This window comes from Dermacentor silvarum, chromosome 7, assembly GCF_013339745.2.
Source record: "Dermacentor silvarum isolate Dsil-2018 chromosome 7, BIME_Dsil_1.4, whole genome shotgun sequence".
Classification (NCBI taxonomy): Eukaryota; Metazoa; Arthropoda; class Arachnida; order Ixodida; family Ixodidae; genus Dermacentor; species Dermacentor silvarum.
The window spans coordinates 73,034,148-73,039,783 of record NC_051160.1 but is presented as its reverse complement, the minus strand read 5'-3'; the positions used below and the strand labels follow the sequence as shown (position 1 = coordinate 73,039,783).

Here is a 5,636-nt window from a genome sequence, read left to right as displayed (position 1 = left end):
TTGCGAGCGCCTGCGGCCAAGTTCACTTCGTCTTTACACTCCACCACGCTGCAAGTTTCCGGCGTGCCTGGAATCCCAGCAACCTGTCCAAACATTGAATTCGTAATCTGTGAGCCGTCCAGTGTGCAACCAGCTTCTCTGGCGGGCGGCACTGGCTGTTGTGCGCAGGTCGCAGGTCTTGCCGACGACCATCCCGCCGCTCAGCGCTATCCGTCTCAGCCAAATCCGAGGAGATTCCCTCAAGGGGTGCAGCAGTGGGCGCAAAGAGGATCGGCAGCACGACCACCGCGATAGGGGTGTTCCAGGGACCCAAGGTACCGAACTTCGTCCGATACGGAGTCACCCTGATACCGTGCCGCCTCTGCAGCAAACAGATCGACGTTTGCCAGCAATGTGGCCGAGTGGGACGCCGCAAGGACGTGTGCCCGACCCCCACAATCAAGACGTTCCTGGCCTGCAGGACTAGCGAACCCCAAGGAAGACCATCGCTGTACCCTAAAATGTAAGTTGTGTAGGGGACGAACAGCCCACCGGAGACCAAACGTGCAAGGCGACATACAAGATCCCCTTCGAAGTGTGCAATCGACAATGGGAGCGCTGACAGGCCGAACACCAGCTGCTGTCGGAGAGCGATTTCCTGCCACTCGACAAGCCGCCAGCTACGTGAAAGTCAAAGACCCCATCGGAGAACCGCGCGCCAAAATCCAGAGACAGCAGCTGCTGCAAGAGAAGCCTCAGCAGGAAAATGTCACCATCGCGTGAGCAAGTGAGCTGGGTCGACGCAGCGAAAGCGAACAATATAATGAACGCGCAGAAAATCACCGAAGCCACGAAGAACGACGATATGAACAAGGTGCGAGAAGCCAACGAGACCCTTAAGACAAGAGAATGCGGCGTTGCGAACGACCATCAACAACCTATCGAGAGAAATCACCGAGATCCGTAAATTGCTGCCATGCAACAACGAGCCTCTAGAGAGACCCACGCCAAGCACAAGAAAGACCGAGGAAACAACCACAACACCCAGGAGACAGCCGTAGAGGAACCGGCACTGAAGAAGCGAGCCCTCAAGGCCACGCGCAAACAAACAGAAAACGATCGCATCGACAACCTCGAAACCAAATTCGAAGCGAGATTCACCGAACTCGAACAGCTAATCACGGCGAACAGCGCAGCAGTGACAGCAATGAAACAAACACTGGAGACCTATCAAGCCGAGAACACGAACAGATTCGCCTACATCGAAAGGACCCTACAGCCGATAGTGAGCCACCCGACGTTTGCGCCCCTCTTCGCGCACATCCACTCAACCAGGGAACCCCGTACACGCCAACGCAATCATGGCCGCCAACGCAACAGCAGCAGCAGGCATAACAGCATGGCAGTGGAACTGTTGCGGCCTCGGAATGAAGAAGGCAGTCATCCAACAGCACATCGCACATGCCGCGAGCAAGCCAGATGTGATACTATTACAAGAAACACTCACCGACGCACCGTCCCTCCCTGGCTACAGAGGGCACAAAGGCCCACCCCATGGGGGAGGCCTGTGCACCCTGGTCATGAAGGGACTCACGTTCGTCGAACAAGAGCCGCAAAGCAATATTAACGTCGAGCACACACTCACCGAAATCATCCCAGGCAAGAAGAGAAAAGGAAGCATATTTCAGCTCAACGTCTACAGCAACTCATCGCAGAGAAAACAGAGATTCAAGACATTACTGCACAGAGCCAGCACCGCAGCGGACCGCAACACGCTGATCGCGTGCGGCGACTTCAACGCGATGAACCCAGCCTGGGGCTACAACAAGTACACAGCCAAGGGCCGCGACCTGTACTAAGACGCCACGAAACTTGACTTCACCGTCATCACGGACCCGACGCATCCGACGAGAATCCGTAACTCCGTCTCTCGGGACACCCATCCGGACCTCACGTTCGTCAAGAACGACGTCCGGGGCGCGATCACCTGGAGAAACATGGGAATCAGACATCGGCAGTGACCACAACATCGTGGAAATCGGCATACCGGAACACAACGACACCAGCATCAAAATACACAGCTGGGTAGACTGGGAGGCCTTCCGAGACGCCAGAAGCCACCAGAAGATAGACGGTGACAACGAGATCGAAGACATCGACTCGTGGATGGCCGAAATCACCAAGAGCGTACGCGACGCGACCAAAGAAATTGAAACGGACGCGGAGATCGACAAAGTAGACAGCCGGCTAGCGCATCTCATCGAAGCCAAACAGTAGATACTCCATCGCTGGAAGAAACAACGGCTCAACCGCAGACTCAAAAAGAAGCTGGCGGAGCTCAACCGAGCGATCGAGGAGCACTGCCGCGAGCTATGCACTTAACAGTGGAACGAGATCTGCAATGCGGTAGACGGGCAGATGCACAGCGGGAAGACGTGGAACCTGCTGCGGCACCTGCTCGACGAAACCAAGACCAAGCCACACCAAAGAGACAGACTCGTCAAGCTTATACATCGGGTGGTCTCAGTACACGGCGCCGACGAAGTCACCAGGCGCATCAACGACAAATACCTGCCGACTACACCCACCGAACAACACGTGCCGTACGGCGGCCTTCCCAACGCGAAGCTCGATTGTGTCATCGACGTCGAGGAGGTCCGCGCGGTCCTGCACGACCTCATCAGCCGGTCGGCAGCCAGCCCGGACCTCATCACGAACAAGGCGCTCAAGAACCTCGACGACGGCTCGATTGAGAACCTCACAAAATACTTCAACAAGTGCTGGAGAGCGGGAGCGTTGCATAGCTGTGGAAGACAGCCAAGACCATCCTGATCCCCAAGCCGGAGAAGCCGCCGGACACGGACAGCCTCCGGCCCATCTCGCTGACGTCCTGCGTAGGCAAGGTGCTGGAGCACGTCCTGCTCAACAGATGGCAAGACTACCTGGAACGAGAAGGGATGTACCCGGCCACGGTGATCGGCTTCAGACAGCACCTAAGCACGCAGGACGCGATGCTGCAGCTCAAATACCAAATCATCGACGATGGCGGCAGCGCCCGCCACAAGGTAATCCTGGGGCTCTACCTACAGAGCGCCTTCGAAAAGGTGAAACACTCGGCGATTTTATCCCAAGTCTCCAAGCTCAACATGGGCGAAAGATCCTACAACTACATCAAGGACTTCCTTACGGACAGGACCGCCGAGCTACGAGCAGGCGACCTACAGACGCAAGAGAAGAAGCTCGGGGGCACCGGAACACCGCAGGGATCGGTCATTTCGCCGATGCTGTGGCCGAGAAGCTCACGGGCATTGAAGACGTCAGGAACATCATCTACACGGACGCTATCAGGCTGTGGGTGACCGGCGGCAGCGACGCCCACATCGAGGACGCGCTGCAAGCCGCCGTCGACGCGATAGAAGATCAGCTGGAAGGAACCGCACTGACATGTTCGCCGAGCAAATCGGAGCTCCTCATACTCCTACCGACCAACAGCGGCGAAGGCAAGACCAGACAACACGAATACTGAAAAATCAAAATCGTAACCAAATCCGGCAGCGTGATCCCCGAGGTCGGCAAAATCAGGATCCTAGGCATGGTCATCGAAAAGCACGGAATAAATGGTGATACCATCGCCCGTCTCACGGCAAATGCGGCCAACACGATGCGACTCCTCAAACGAGGCACTTCCCGCGAGGAGAGAGAAGAGCCTAATAAGGCTCGTGCAATCCTTCATCATCAGCCACGTCGCGTACGTTGCATCCTACTAGAGATGGCTGCAACATGAACGCAACAAAATCAACGTAGTCATCAGAAGAGCGTAAAACACCGCACTGGGCCTGTCCGAGTCCACGAGCACGACTCGCGTCTTACAAGTCGGGATACACAACACGCTCGAAGAAATAGCCGAAGCGCGACGGACCCACTGGAGCGACTGTCCACGGTCAAAGCGGGAGTAAAATACTGGACGACCTGGGAATAGGACGCCCGAACGAGGCAGAGATGAAGCTCCCCGTCTCCGAAGAGGTCTGACGCCACACCTGAATCGATCCCATACCCAAGAACAGGAATGCCGAGTTCAACAAGGGAAGAAGAGCGGCGAGGGCCAAGGCTCTCATCGACCTGCACGCTTACGATGAGCACGCGCGGTACGTGGACGCGGCCGAATACCTCCAGTAGGCTTTCGCAGCGGTCGTCATAGAGGCCTCAACCGGCGCCACGAGGACGGCAGCGAGCGTGAGGAACGCCGTAGCGTAACAAGCGGAGGAGGTGGCCATCACCCTGTCTATCACCGACGCAGACTGCCACACGGTGCTGAGTGACGAGACAGGCGGTGCGAAGCTTCACCAAAGGCCAAATCTGCAGGGAGGCCGAGCGCGTACTACGAGCGGCCAAACTGCAAGATAGAAAAGTAAGAATCAAGTGGTTACAGGCTCACGTGGGCGACGCATCAGAGCGAAATGAGAACCACAGCGAGACGGCACACGCAGCGGCGCGAGTGCTAACCAATCGCGTTCCGGCGTCAGACCGTCCATCGTGGTTCGAAGCCAAGGATTGCATGACAGACTACAACGACATCACGAAGACCTACCGCATGGCTCGCAGGACTCTCCCACCCCCGCACCCGAGGCTGAGTCGAGCGGAAGCGGTACTACTGAGATAGCTCCAGACGGGATCGCTACCGAGCGCGAGACTGATGCATCGGAAGCACCCCGAGACAGTGAAATCTTTTTGCGCGCACAATCGACACGGACACAGTAAAGGGGGGGGGGGGGGTACACGAGCGCTTGTGTGTCCCCCCCTTCACTTGTGTGTCCCCCCCTTAAGCACGCTCGTGTGTCCTCCCCCCCCCCTTCACTGTGTCCGTGTCGATTGTGCGCGCAAAAAGATTTTACTATGAATTCATACCAACTCGCCCAACTGTCACTTCGACCCCGAGACATACCCGATCGATGTGTGTAGGGTCTGCCGGAGGGAGAAGGCAGATGACACACACTTCTTGTGGAACTGCATCAAAAATGCAGAGGAAGCAATATCAAGAAGGATCCCGCCGCGACTCGAGGCAGCCGCGAAGAGCTACGACCAAGACCAACAGCTCTGGGCCATCCAGCAGGTCCTCGGTGCGCTCGAAACGCAGGAACCCAGCGAGCCGGCAATGGCGAGCGGACAGCCTCGTCGAGTAACGGCAACCTCGTAGACGACGTAGGCCCTCGTCGGGGCGCGCGAGCACCCAATTGCAGGCACAAATAAAGTTTGCTCCAATCCAATTCCTCAAAGGGTGCTTCGTTGATCACAGTGAGTGGTGCGACTGCTTCAAGTCTTCCCCGCCTCTCCTCGGGTTTCCGAGGACTATCACAGGAAGAGTTGGAGAGGCTGTCCAAAGAGGGTGATGCTCTGAATGGCCGGAGGTCACAGTCAGAGCCATTCTGAAGTGGCGCTTCGTTGCGGTGGCCACTATGCCTCGGGCGCCGCACTGACCCTGAAGGTAGCACCTTGACACCTGCATGGATGCTACGCTTAACAGCGACAGTCCCGACAGAGGCAACAGGTGCAGCAGGGGCGTTCTCGGAAATAGGCGACCGTGGTAATAGATGGCTCTCGTCAATGGCCGCTGACGCTTGCCTGAACGCCAAATCATGGTCTCTGGTAGCAGGAATCGG

The 5,636-nt window shown here is 57.0% G+C and overlaps 1 pseudogene; it reads left to right on the top strand.

The window, feature by feature from the left end:
* Positions 1–1,154: 1,154 nt before the first annotated feature.
* LOC119458962 (uncharacterized) lies at positions 1,155–5,173 on the top strand (annotated as a pseudogene).
* The last annotated feature ends 463 nt before the right edge of the window (positions 5,174–5,636 follow it).